The sequence below is a fragment of the Budorcas taxicolor genome, chromosome 11, assembly GCF_023091745.1.
Source record: "Budorcas taxicolor isolate Tak-1 chromosome 11, Takin1.1, whole genome shotgun sequence".
Taxonomy (NCBI): Eukaryota; Metazoa; Chordata; class Mammalia; order Artiodactyla; family Bovidae; genus Budorcas; species Budorcas taxicolor.
Genome location: NC_068920.1, coordinates 157070327 through 157084315, shown reverse-complemented (window position 1 = coordinate 157084315; position 13989 = coordinate 157070327). Strand labels below are relative to the sequence as shown.

At 55.8% G+C, this 13989-nt stretch overlaps 2 protein-coding genes across 4 annotated transcripts in view; one reads left to right on the top strand and one right to left on the bottom strand.

The window, feature by feature from the left end:
* RALGPS1 (Ral GEF with PH domain and SH3 binding motif 1) overlaps window positions 1–13989 on the bottom strand; it is a 300327-nt gene that overhangs the window by 105515 nt on the left and 180823 nt on the right. The gene's annotated exons all lie outside the window — the stretch shown is intronic.
* The window catches only part of ANGPTL2 (angiopoietin like 2), a 36164-nt gene continuing 23942 nt past the window's right edge, over window positions 1768–13989 (top strand). The window contains exon 1 of the mRNA XM_052647835.1: window positions 1768–2236. The gene's annotated coding sequence lies outside the window, so the exon portion shown is untranslated. The remainder of the gene's footprint in view (window positions 2237–13989) is intronic.

Sequence of the window (13989 nt, the reverse complement as noted above, 5' to 3'; positions counted from 1 at the left end):
TGTGTGCCTCAGTCTGTCTGTCTGCCTCCCCTCCTGCATGTGAGCTCTGTGAAGACAGGAATTTTGCCTATCTGGTGTTGGCTCAGTGAAAGAATTAGTCGCTCAGTAATGTCCGACTCTTTGTAACACCATGGACGGTAGCCCACCAGGCTCCTCCGTCCATGGAATTCTCCAGGCAAGAATACTGAAGTGGGCAGCCATTCCCTTCTCCAGGGGATCTTCCTGACCTGGGGCTTGAACTCGGGTCTCCTGCATTGCAGGCAGATTCTTTACCATCTGAGCCAACAGAGAAGCCAGAGCAGATTCTGAAAAGGAAAAAAAAAAAAAGAAACTTTCTGGGGAAGAGAGTCAGAGAGAGAGAGAAGGAGGAGGGAGAGAGAGAGGGGAACATGCCTGCACACAGGCTGTCAAGGGTGCCACTCAGGAGAACTCAGGTGCATCCCAGCCTGCCTTGGCCCCACTGCCATGGTTCCACCAGGACCCTCCAGGCCCTTCAGAATACCTACAGAGTCAGTGGCACCTTCACCCCCATAGTCCCTGTGCGCAGGGTCTCTGTGCCACCCAGCTGTCTGGCTAACGCAGCAGGTAGCCTGTAAGATGCTGGGGTCTTCTGGCAAAGACTGATTTTCTAAAAAGGGATGGAACTGAGAGATGGAAAAGGGAGAAGGTCTGAGCAGGATGGGAGAAACCGAGGCAAGAAGGAAAGTCTGTTCCCTGCAAAGACCGGAGTGGCGATCCCATGGAGGCAAAGACCTCGGAGGACCCATTTTCCCTGGACCAGGAACATGACACCCTGTGCCTAGGGGTGTGGTGAACCCCATTAAAGTTTCTCTCCCAACTGGTAGCCAAATATCATCACCACCACCACCACCACCATCAATCAATTTTTTAAAAAAAGGAAAGAAGAGTTACCATCAATGTTGCACGTGGCTGTTGTCCAGGCAGAGGACAAGCCAGCCCCCAGACGCCCCTATGCAGGACTCGCCTTGGTGGCCCCCAGCAGGCCTGCCCACGCCCACGGATCTGTAGCATCGCTCACTTCGCGGAGTCCAGGGCTGTCTCCTCTCCTGCTCTGACTCTACCAACATTCACGAGCTCATCTCCACTGCCCTTGGAGGTAGATTACTCATCTCAGCTCACTTACTGATGCACGAGAGGGATGTCCAGAGAGACCAAGTGACTTAATCAAGGCCACTCAGGTGGGAATAGACGGAGCGTCTCTCTGGCGCCTCCCTACCTCCAGCCTGTCCTGAGCCACTGCTTCTCTCTAACTTCACAGCGTGGATCCTGCTGACTTCTGTGAAGACAGCCTGGGGCTCCTCCCCACAGGGTTCAGAGGTGAGGGAAGTCTCCAAGAAGGGAGGCTGATGGGGAGAGGCTGTCTGTGCGGGACTGCCCTGCCTACACGCACCCCCCCCCCCCCCCCAACACACACACCCGGGGCTCTGCAGGGCAGAGTAGCGGACAGGAAGCGACCCAGGGGAGGACCCGGCTCCCGGCTGCCTGCACAGCTGGGGCGGACCTAAATCCATTACCTGAGTCAGAGGGGATGCTCTCTGCCTCGGCAGAGCGCACCCGGGGCTGCCCGGGCTTTTGGAAGCGGCTGGGCCAGGGAGCAGAGCTGGCCAGGCTGCTCATGCCAAGGAAGGAGAGGGCCCGGAGAAGCCGCCAAAGCAGGCTGGGGCGGGAGGGGCCGGGCCAGCTGGGGCCGGAGCTAGTGTGACATCACCGGGCGGCCCGCCTCTGTCTGGGGCTGAGGGGAGGCCCGGAGCCTTTCTGGGGCCTGGGGGATCCTCTTGCACTGGTGGGTGGAGAGAAGTGCCTGCAGCCAACCAGGGTCAGGCTGTGCTCACAGTTTCCTCCGGCAGCATGTAAAGGCTCCACAAAGGAGTTGGGAGTTCAAGTGAGGCTGCTGCCCACAGCCGAGAATGGACCCTGAGCCCTGAGTGGTGCTGCCTGAGCCCCGGACCTGCAGAGCATGGCAGTGGGGCAGCAGCCTGCCCCCGAGAGAGAAGGCAGGTTGTGAGCTGCACGGCAGGACCCCCAGCCAGCCCCACTCCCTGGCTGGAGCCCCGCTTTGGAGCAAGCAGAGGCCAGTGAGGCAGGACTACTCGGCGGCCGACTGGGTCTGGTCTGTGACTTGGGGACCCCTCCTGGAGGCCATGGCCAGGCTGCCCCGCTGACGGCCGAGTGAAGCATGTGAGGAGCGGCCCCGGAGCCAGGCAGGAGGGACGAGGTAAGGGGTGGGCTCTATGGCACCCTGAGGGACACGGGGTGAGAGGCAGCAGCTGGCCCTGGGTCTCTAGGTTCAAGAACTCTGACCCCCTCCAGCTGGGGAGGGGGGTGTTTGCAGCTGGGCCCTCCTGCTTTCACTTGGGAGCCCAACACAGCAGCTGCCGGCACAGGACCTGTGGACACCTGGGCAGAGCGGGGTGTTCGGCGGGTGGGGCTGGGGGGCCGTGAGGTCATGGCTGGGCTTGTAAGGGCTTCATCAGTAAGCCTCACTCTCCTTCAGACAAAGAGCCTTTAGGGTGAAGGCAGGCGGCTCCCGGCAGGGTTCAGCCTGCCGGGTGCGGGGTGTGTGCGCGGCTGTGAGCTTGTGTGGAGCGGTTCCCTTGACGGGCCAGCGGGCCCAGGCGTCGCGGCCAGCCGGGCTGGCCCGAGGACTCGCGAAGCTGTTTTTCTGTTTCGGGTTCCCGTGCACTCTGGCTGGCGACTCTACTGCGGCAACAGCAAAAGCAAAAGCTGTCCTGCGAGTGCCAGGAGCCCTTGTTCAGAAAGGTCCCCGGGGGCTGAGCAAACTCCGCTCCCGCCCCTGCCCGGGAGGAGAGGAGCTGAGGGATCCAGAGCCCGGAGGCACAGCCTCTGTGCCTCCACACTGCCCTGATCTCCGGGCGCGTCCCAGGACACCTGGACCCTCCTCGCAGGGGACAGGACGGGGCAGGGCCCCGGGTCTCCAGCGGGCTGTCCGTGGGCTGGCCAGGACCCGGGAGGATGAGGCTTTCCCTGCACCAGTCAGCAGGACAGCGCAGGCTCTGCATTCCGAGTCCCTTGAAAGCACTCGTTAGATAACATTTCCAAACAGAAATTCTTCGCTGATCCCTCCCTTCTCCTCTGTGATATGTGTGTCACGGGTCAGCAATTGCCTCTGCTGTGGATTAGGAGAGCTCCCAGAGGCCAGTTCGGTTACTTAGAGAAGGATCTCCTTTCACCAGGGCTCTGCGGAAAGTTGAGAATGCCACTTCCAAAGCTGGCCAAATGCTCCCCACATGTATTTTTCTAAATTGAGACAGAGGGAGGTAGGGCTCACAAGCTAGGCTGAGACCCTAGCTCTTCTTCCTAGAGCCAAGTGACGCTTGCTGATCATTTAGCCTCTCTAAGCCTCAGTTTCCCTATCTGTAAAATGGGATAACAGTAGTGCCCTTCTCTCAGGGCACTTACATGGCACTCACCAACTGGTAGAGTCCTCCACAACTACCCTGTAACGCAGGTACTTGTTAGTCATCACCATTTCACAGGTGAGGAGACTGAGGCACAGAGGTTAAGTGTTGTGTCCAAAGCCACACGCTTCGTGTCGGCACCAGTGTCTGAGCCAGCACTCTGAGCCACACACCATTACTCTCCAGGAGGAGCACAGGAGCATGACCCGGAACACCTTAGCACAGTGCCTGGTGTGTGGCAAAGCCTCAGAAAACCTCTGAGTATTACGAGCCATAACTATTAGAATCACACAGGGGAGAGCAGAGAGCCGGACTCTGGACACGTCCTGCTGGGGTTGTCAGAAGTTCCGAAAGGCCCAGCCAAGGCTATGACCACTACCTCCAACCACACTGGGGGGCCTCCCAGGAGCCTGTGGAGGGGGGCTTCATGTTGGGGCCACATGTCCAAGTCCTGGAAGTTCACAGGGAGGAGGAGTGTAAATGTACCAACAAAAGGACCACAGGTGCTTCTGATCCCACCCCTACAGGAAGAGCATCCTACCCCTTGCAGGGCACTGTACCCCTGCCCGCTGGTCCTCTCACCTGAACCAGCTGGCGAGGCAAGTGAGCTACCGCTGCACTGCTCCAGGGTCCACAGCAGGAAGACCAATGCCAGGCCTGTCCTGGGGTTGCAAAGGAGAGGCAGCGACCCCTCCCCCAGTCTCCACCCCAATCACCAAATCTGTCCACAAGATGGCCAAGTCCAGTGGACTTCATACCGGCCAACAATGGTGCATCTTAGCCCAGGACAGTGGCTTCACTCCTGTGGCCCCAGAGCTCTCAGTGGTCCCTGAACTCTTGGAAGCATTTGGAAAAGCTGGCATTGAACAGACACTTCTCCAGCACACGGCCTCTGGGGCTGTGGAAGCTGCAGGTTTCCTGGCTTAAGCCTGGATCCATAGCGGCTCACTCTGCTCTCTGGGAGTGCATGTGTGCCAAGTCACTTCTGTCGTGTCTGACTCTTTGTGACCCTTTGGACTATGGCCGGCCAGGCTCCTCTGTTGACGGAATTCTCCAGGCAAGAATACCGGCGTGGGTTGCTATGCCCTCCTCCAGGGGATCTTCCCAACCCACGGACTGAACCCGAGTCCCTTATGTCTCCTGCATTGGCAGGCAGGTTCTTTATCACTAGCGCCACCTGGACAGCTTGGGCCAAGCAGAGGCTCTGATTGACCTCACGAGCCTAACATGAGTGAGCTATTCATTACTCAGTAAAGGCAGGCAAAGGTGTGTGAAGCACATGGTCCAGGAGGGGTTTTCGCTACAACCTACTGGGAAGAGCAACTAAGCCATCTCTTCCTCCACTCCTCCATCCCACAGTGATTTACTAAGTACCACTGGGCTAAGTAAGGCACACACATATCTCATTTCATCCTTGCTACAACCTCAGGAGGTAGGTTTCAGTTTTAGCGTCCCATTTGACAGAGGACAAAACAAAGGCTCAGAGATGGTGAGCAACCTGAGCACCAAGGGCATACAGCTGATGATTCTGTGGGACTTGAACTGGTTGGTGCGGCTCCGCAGGCCATGCCTTTTCCCGCCTCACTTCACTGGCCTGTTCAAAGCGTCTCACGGCTTTTGGTTTGGCTGGTGTCCTAGAGACGCTGTACCACTACATCTGAAAGCCATGTGCTCACCCGATTTGGGTGCGCCATCTGTCCTAGAAGTCTACCTCTGAGACAGTACAGGCCTCATCACCACCCCTCTTGCAACTGAGCCTCATCACGGCTACATAGCGTGCTTGTGGTGGTACAGTTAATGAGAGGTGGGACCAGATTCCAAGCCAGGCTGTCTTAGCTCTGAACCCTGCACACCTGGTGATCTGTGTGGCTGCCCCTCACCCCCCCACCACCCTTCACGGCAGCACCATGGAACTGCACCAGCTCAGGGCAGAGCCTTGGGCCCCCAGTCATCCAGGGACCGTTTCCCAAGTCCCTGCTTAGAGACTCCAAGGGCCGCAGAGCCTGAGCTCGGGTCTTCAGGGCCTGCACTGGCCACACTTGAGCAATTCCCGAGAAAAGACCCGGGAGCTGCGACTGGCAGCCCCAGCAGAACAAACAGAGCCGGCAGCAGCCCCGCCCAAGGCGAGCACATTCGGCTTCTAGCCTCTCTCTGAGTCACAGCCCACTTCACCCAAACCCATCTCGATCGAGAGCAGTCAGACGGGGGAGGAGGGGCTCTACTTGCCTGAGCCTACAGCCCAGTGGGAAGAGGCAGAAGGTGAATCTAATTCACAGCAGTGGGAGACTCGTAGGGAGGAGGCGTGTGGTGCTGAGAGAGACCTGTGAGATGAGCGGTACTGTCCCATTTTACAGAAGAGGAAACTGAGGGTCAGGGGGTGCAGCGCTTCTGCCACGGTCTCTCCACCGGTGAGCCAAAAAAGCGAGGATTCAAACCCAGATCTGGGCCCATCCTGCCCCAGCCCACTGCCAGCCTGGACAAACACACTGCGGCAATCTCAAGAATGAATCAATTCATTGAATAGCATTTCTTTTTTTGTGAATTTATATAAAACACCCCAAATAGAGGGGTCATTCAGATCCTGGCAGCAAGCAGTTTGCGGTGGTAGAAGGGTCACAGCAGAACCTCGTTCTGAGGGTAGTTTCTGTGACAAAAACCACATTCCCACACAACTCCAAGCCATATGACTGCCTTAATAACAGCCTTGCGGGGTGGGGGGCACACTAAAATGCTACAATGTCCTGTTACACGTACACATCAACTGTAAGCACACACTCTGATCACAGATGTGTTAACGTGCTGGGTGGGGGGAGCCAGGCCTCTCACAATCAAGCTATTGTGTCGGGTCAACGCTCTGGAGAAACCAGACTTTCTAGAGGCCAGCAGCCCCAGAGCCCCCCAACTTCCCCCAGAAAGGCACGCCCAAGACCACCTCAGGAAAGCCCAGAAGGAACTTGGTTCTTGTCTCTGAGAGACGCCTGAGGACCCGCCCGGCTCCAGGAACGACCAAAGTCCTGCCGGAGATGGTCCACCTCCAGCCTCTGCGAGCAGACGGTGGAATCTCTGTCATCGCTCACCTCCAGGACCCACTCAGGGACAGGCAGGGAAGGGATCTGGATGAATGAAAGAGGGAGGGAAGGAAGGACGGAGCCGCAGACCCAGACGAACGAGTCTCTCGCCTCCAGCTGCCACAGAGCTCCAGCCCGGCTGTGCTCCCAGCCCCCTGAGCCACCCTGTGGGGGCCTGGTACCCAGTGTCACCAGCACCTGCTCTCTGTCTCACCTACTCCTGTGGCCCATTGAGGGCAGGCATCTCCCTTGCTCCTGATCTATCTGGTCCCCAACACAGTGGCTGGCACCAGAGAAATGCTCAGGAAGTTTGTTCATTGAGGGAATGCCTTGAATTTTCTGTTTAGTAACCCAGGTGCCATCCTGGCTACTGGGTATTCAGAGCGGGAAACCACCCTGACCTCACTTTTAAGAAGCCCATAGTCTGGGCAGAGAACCAGATGACAAGCTGGGTCTCCGGTGCTATGACAGAAGCAGCCAGGGCTGCTCCTGGAAGCTGGAGGAGAGAGGGGGCCCCTCCCCAAGAATGGCCGGCTTCACCGAGAAGGTCAACGGGCAAGGAAGGCAGGACATGGGGAAGGTGCCGAGGCAGAAAGAACAGCACGCGCAGGGGCAGGGAGGCAGGACAACACAGGCTCTGCCTTCCAGCAGGACACTGACGAGGCCTGTGAGGCTGTGAGGTTTAGAAAGATAGGCCTGGAGCAGTAGGCAGGCCAGCAAGGCCCGTGTGGGTAAGGAAGCTGGCTCTGGAGCCAACACATCTCTTCCAAGCCCAGCTCCACTACTTGGGAGCTCTGAGGTCTGGGCAAGGCTCCACCCTTATCTCTGTTTCCTCATCTGTGAAACGGGGATTATCACGGCCCCTGCCTTATAGAGTTGCTGGGATCGGGGACGGAGGCACAACGTGCTCATTGTCCCTGTGCTGGGGATGGGCCCTGCAACAGGGCCGAGGTGGTCGTGGGGCCGGCCACTCAGCCTGGCTGGAAGAGCAGCCCCAGGCAAGGTTTGGATTTCCCAGGAAGCCGCCCCAGGGCACCGCTGTCCACCCAGTCCCTGGCTGCTCCCTGGCTCTCTTGGATCTGTCCCCTCAGATCGAAGGCCCCAGAGCACACGAGGCACGGCCGGAAATGCAGCAGCCAACTCAGGAGCTGGGCTCTGAAATGGCTTCTGCAGCTCTCCACCCCTGCTCTGCTGGCCGGGGCTCTTGGCACCCGAGGGATCAGTGTGCAGGCTTTGGGATCTTTCAAGATGGCTCCAAAATAATGTACTATGGAAAAGGAACAGCGGCATCCTTGTCTCCCGGCAAAGGCAACCAGCTCCCCGATCCTGAACCACATCCTCTCCTAACATGATGACCTCACAGGATGACCACAACCCACCTCCTGCATGAGCTCAGCCCTGCCCTGGAGCCAGCAACGCACCAGGGGCAACCGTGTCAGGCAGGTTCGACCCTCCACTGCCGCTCTTCCCGGCAAATCTGTACAGTCCTACACTTCCTGCTTCTCTGGCTTGACCGTGTTCCCAGCACCCAGGACAGGGCTGGACCCTAACTGTAGCAACACACGATGGCTGGTTGGCTCAGAAGGCTAAATGGATGGAGGGCTGGCTGGCTGGACAGATGGCTCATTCGAAGGTCTTATGAGAGCTGGACTGGCAGGGTCTGGCAATCAGCTCCAGACCCCCTGGGTGCCCACACTGCCTTCTGGCGGGGATGATTCACAGGCTCCCGGGCTGGGAGGGGACGGCAGTTGGAGATGTGGTTACTCCCTCCCTGGCCTCCAGGCTGGCGGTGAATCACCAGGACAAGCGATGCACAGTTCCTTCCCCCGGGTTTCTAAGGTGAGGACACCACTGCGCATTCTAGATGTCCACTTTGGGGTCTCACCACTTGGATGATCAAGCAGCTGTTTCTACCATCCAACAAGACTCACCCTTGTGCTGATCTGAAAGCCATTTCTACTTTGTCAGTCAAGAATGACTAAGAGGGAATCTGCATCCTGGTCGTTAAGCAAACAGACAGGCACCTATTATTCACATGGGTTGGAGAGATGCTCCTGATCGAAGTGAAGGCACAGACCTTGCAGTTGACATGGGCTTCCCAGTCCCGATGTTTCCTTCAAGGGACCTTAGGCAAGTGACCTAACGTTTCTGGACCTGGGTTTCTTCTACAAATGCAGATAATAATGCCTGTCTCCTAGGTAAGGGACCAAATAGTTTATTACCCAATGAGGACACTTGTGAGAATAAAATGGGGTGCTATTAATAATTAATAAGACACCAGGCCTCAAGGGGGGCCAACCAGCATGCCCAGTCCCCTATTCATAAGGTTGTCAATGGGGTAGAGCACGGCTGAGCACACCGAAAGTCTATAACAAACAAATGACAGCTCTTATTATCTATCCCATTGGTCATGTGGTCAGCTGGGCCCTCTAGGGCAGTATATTCTGGAATATTCCTTTATCTGGGTCCCTCTGTCATTCCAGATTACCAATTGGTTTGGTACTACCTGACTGACACATCATATATCCCATAACCAGCTTTAGCAGGAAAAACCGTTTGTCAACTTTGAAGTTTTGATTTTTTTTTGTTTTGTTTTCTGTCCTGATGCTGGTTTAACATCATGATTCATGCTCGGGTCCACCAAGCTCACTCAAGCACAGCTCAGGTTCCCGGCTGCCTGTCAGGGGCCAGCTGGGCACTGGGCCAGGGGGCAGTTCCAGATGCCCTTGCTGCCTTGGCAGAGGCCCCCTGCCCAGGCCTCCTTCAGGGCCTCTGGCCTGGACTCCTACCTGGCTTCCATCTGTGATCACAGAGTGATGGGGCAGGGCAGGGGGACGGAGGGGCAGGCTCTGTGAGCCCCCAGCCAGGAATTCAACATGGACTAATGATGAAACACCATCCTGAGAGCTGATTCAATTTGGGGTCAGCAGTCCTGGGGGTCCCAAGAGCTCTCCTGTTCTCCTCCTTGCCTTAGAGGGCGTGTGGCTGTCAGGGAACAATCTCTCTTGAGTTTCCCTGTCACTTTTATACATTCAACACAGATGTATATTGGGATTCTGTTACCAACTGCTACTTGGCTAAGCTGATGACTTAGGACAAAATGACTCATGGACTTTGAATCTTAATAGCTTCCTTGCCTGCAACGGGAACAACTGTCAGCTCTGCCATTAGTCTTAAAAGCATCTTTGTGAGAATTAGAACACTGCTGTGATCTAAATATACAAAACTACAAAGACTATGAATGTGAGCTGTGCTCCCTAGAGTTGCATAGTACACAACCTGGGTCACCACGCATGGCCACCCCGAAATAACGGTTTCCCTCCCAGGCCTGTTGGGAGGATGAAGTGAGGCAGTGCTTATAAAGTGTTTGGGTCACAGTGGTAATTGGCTGTCACTATTATTTTTGAAATTGTCTTATTCCTACCCTTTGCGGTGAGAACTCACAAGATGACCTCAGGAAAGTAGCTTTTGCCGCAGGGTAGGACCCACAACTCTGTCTTATGAAAACAGTTCTTCCCACACAGTGGCCCCCCACCTGAGCTGCGGTGCTAAAGGGTACGTGGACCACGGTGTGTGGCCCCACCACAGCAGGCCAAGCAGGGATGCTCAGAGCTGCCCACTGGAGGCTGGGTGGGACCCAAGCCCTTGGGGAGGTGGCCTCCCTGCGCGCAGAGCCCGTCACGTGGCTCGGTCACACCGGCCCCGCTTGTGGGGAGGGAAACCCATGCATAATGGAAACTCCTCACAATACAATGTGGAAAAGCAATTTCAAGAATGGCTTTTATTTTCCTTTTGAAGCCAAGGAAAACAGTTGGATTTGCTTTCCTCTGTTGGTCGTAGGAAGAAACTGAGGAGCATCTCTTTGATTAGAGTCGAGTCCTTCTCTGGGCCTAAGACAGTTGGAATGCTGGGGGTTGGGGTAGCAGGGGAGTTCCTTCTCTTGGGATGCAATTAGTTGAATAAATACCAAGAGAGCAAAAGTAAGCAAACTCATTACTGCCCATTAAGACCTGCCAAACTTGCAAAAACCTAAGGAAGGGGGCTGGAACCTTGAAGGAAAGTCAATTACTCTAAGCCAGAGGGGGCACAGCCCTTGGTGTCAGGCTGACCCCAGCTCTTGACAGAGTCAGCACTGACTCTTGTCTGCCATGTGCTCCCAGCAAATCACTTAGCCTTCTGGGTGCTGGTGGCCCCCTTTATAAGCCTGGAGGGAACCAGTCTCACTGGATTCCCTGAGACAGTGCCCTGGTTCCTTCCCATTCTTCTTGTAACCCGCCTGGCTCCACGTCACTCCTGCCAAGCCCACGCCTCATGGAAATGTGACAGTGAGACCCCAAATTGTGCAGCTTCACGACTGTTCCCACCAGCAGCAATGCAACAGGGAGCAAGCTACCTGACACCCTCTTGGGCTTCAGCTTCCTCACCCTCAAAATGGGCAGCTCCAAATGTCGTGGTGATTCCATGAGATAATGTTACGTGAGGGGCCTTGTGAACCTAAAAACCGAACGAGTGTTAACCATCAAGTTTGGTTCTCTTTTTAATCGAACAACTGTAAGAAATGCTCTTTAAAGACTGCACAGTCTCTGACTGCGTCTGCTCGTCAGGAGGCTCCTCGCTCTGCGCCCAGCATCGTGTGAGAGGCTAGGGACACCGTGACAACCAGGACCAGTCTAACCCCTGGGGTGGGAGGTGAGGCCAGACAGACCTCTTGGGCAGGCCCAGCTCTGCAACATAGAACAAGGCCCTCCTCTGTGAAATGAGACAGCTGGTCGTGGGATCTCCTGGGCGGCGGGTGGGGAATAGTAGCATCCAAGGAGATGGTGCACGTGCTGGACACACAGCCCGTGAGTGTGTGTTGGCACATGACACACGCTGTCATTCGGCTCAGCTGGAGCTCTCACACAGCTATCATGACATCTTCACCTCTAGTTTTAGAAGCACTTCTGTGGCCCTCACCAAGTGTGGGAGAGGGGTTGGATCACCCCATCTCATAGAAGAGGCTCTGCCTTCAGGATCTTAAGTCCAGGGGCACAGAGCTTTGCCCAGGGAAGCCGTGCGAGCCCACACTTGGGAAGGGACAGGACTCAATGGTAAACACTGCCACCCGCCAGGTCTCGAGGCCTGGAGCCAAGTTGTCTCCTGGGACTGTGGCAGTTTTTTGGCCAAGGGGAGCCCTCGCTGGCATGTGCAATCAGCATCACAGAGCAGAGAGAGGCAGGTGAGCCGCCCAGGCTGAGAGGGCGGCTCCTCCCCATTGTTGTGGTCGGGTGTGGCCCAGGCACAGGAGCAGCTAAAGAGCTTGGAAACTAGGCAAACACTCACAAACTCAGCCCGGTTTCCACCAACGTCACTGCAGCCCTAACCTCACAGTCCAACCCAAGCCAGAGGCTCCTAACACCTTTATCTGCCTGGCCCAAAAGGCCTGGACTAGCCTTCGGAACCAAGCTGGGGCTTTCCAGTCAAGTGGAAAACAGCTCATTGTGGCCCTGGGGAGCACAGGATCTGTTTTGCAACCTCCCGCTGTCCAGGCTGCCCACCAGAGAAACCCCCAAAGGGGTCTGGGGAAGACAAAACCTTCTGGTTCTGGGTTGTGGTTGTTATTTTAGTGTAAACTATCATGAAATCAGAAAGTCATGACTTTACTACTAGAAACCAGATTAAGAAAATTTCTACGTAGTCATTAAGAGTTGAAGGTTTGAGTATATAAGGCTAGGGCTAAGTCCTGGTTCTGCTACCTTCCAGCTTCGTGAGCTTAAGCAAGTCACTTAGCCTTGCAGAGTCTCGGTTTCCTCATCTGTAAAATGGAAATAACAATGGTATCTACCAAAAAGACATTGTGAGAATTCAGTGAAGCAGAAAACCCTTGCAAAACGTTGAGTGCAGGGTGAGGTACACACCAAGCACTCAGGAAGTGGATGTTAGGGACGGTAGTAATAAATGTGATTCATGGTCTCCTGTGCACGCCCCCACACCCTCAGGCAGTCACTTGCCCTGGGCTCCTCTGGCCCTGCGTGCCCCTCCTCCTAGCACTCCCCACTGCATGGCGACTGTTGGTAGATGCGGCTTTCCATTCAGTGTACAAATATTCACTGAGCTCCTGTGTTAGGCACTGTGGGGGCAGGGGGTGGGGGAGCAGTGATGAAAACAGGCAAGCCCCCTGCCCTCAGAGAGCTTTCGCTCACAGGCATGGGTAGACAGACACCACATGTCTGATGGTGACATGGACTCTGGAGGGGGAAGGTGGCGAGGTCACAATTTTAAGTAAGCCAGGAAGGTGTCACTGGGAAGGTGATTATTTCAGCAAAGCCCTGAGAGCAGTGAGGGGGCACGCATCCAGGAAGCGGCTGAGAGTTCTGGACTGGGGCAAGTGTAAAGGGCCCTCGCCATCAGCGAGCCTGAAGGACACCCAGGAGGCCAGCGTGGCTGGAGCATGTGAGTGAGGATGAGAGGAGTTGGAGATGAGGTCAGGGAGGAAACAGGGCCAGAGCGGGGGGCCTTAGAGACCTGTTAGCTGCTTCTCTAAGACGAGGAGCCACCAGAGCACGTTAAGCACCAGACTGACCTGATTTGACTTTTTTAAAAGGCTCACTCTGGCTGCTGGGTTGAGGACAGCCTGTAAAGACGAGGACAGGAGCAGTGAGACCAGTCTGGTCCAGGCGAGAGGTGAAGGTGGGCTGTACCAGGGGAGGCGGGGAGAAGCCGTAGGATCCTAAGACTAGTCCCAGGATATTGCTGCGATAACCTGGTGGTGACTTAGATGTGGGGTATGATGGGAAGAAAGGAGTCAAGGACGACTCCAAGTTTGTTGGCTGAGAAGAACAGAGTCGCCATTTGCTAACCTAGGGAAAACTGGGATGAACAGTTTGGGATGGAGACTTGAGGAACCCCAGGAATTCATTTCTGGCTAAGTTATGGCTGAGATGCCCGTATGTCAAAGAGGCAGTTATAGACATATGAGTCTGGACTCAAGAGGGGCAGGGGGAAGTCCTCAGACTGGACTGAACGAGATCACCCAAGATGATCACAGCAGATGTCTGAGGACTGACCCCTGCCACCCCCTCCCCACCCAGGATAGGACTGGGCTGGGGGTGGGGAGGGGTGAACCAGCAAAGGAGGCTGAGGAGTAGCCAGTGAGATGAGAGGAAAGGGTGGAGTTTGGGGAAGGAAGTCCCAGGAGGGAGTGATCTGCCACGTCCGGCAGTGCTGAGAGGCGAAACATCCGCGAGGACCAAGAACTGAGCCTTTGGTCTGGGAAGAGAGGCCCCTGGTGATCCTGTCCAGGACACTCGGAACTGAGGGGAGGGGGCAGGCCTGATGGGAATGAGCTCAAGAGAGAACTTTCTGGAAATGGTGGGGGAGGGTGTGGGCAACTCTTCAGAGGGTTTTGCTAAAAAGGGGAGCAGAGAAATGGAACAGTAGCTGGAGAAGGGACATGAGGTCAAGAGAGGATTTTCTTTAAGCTGAAAGAAATCATGATCATA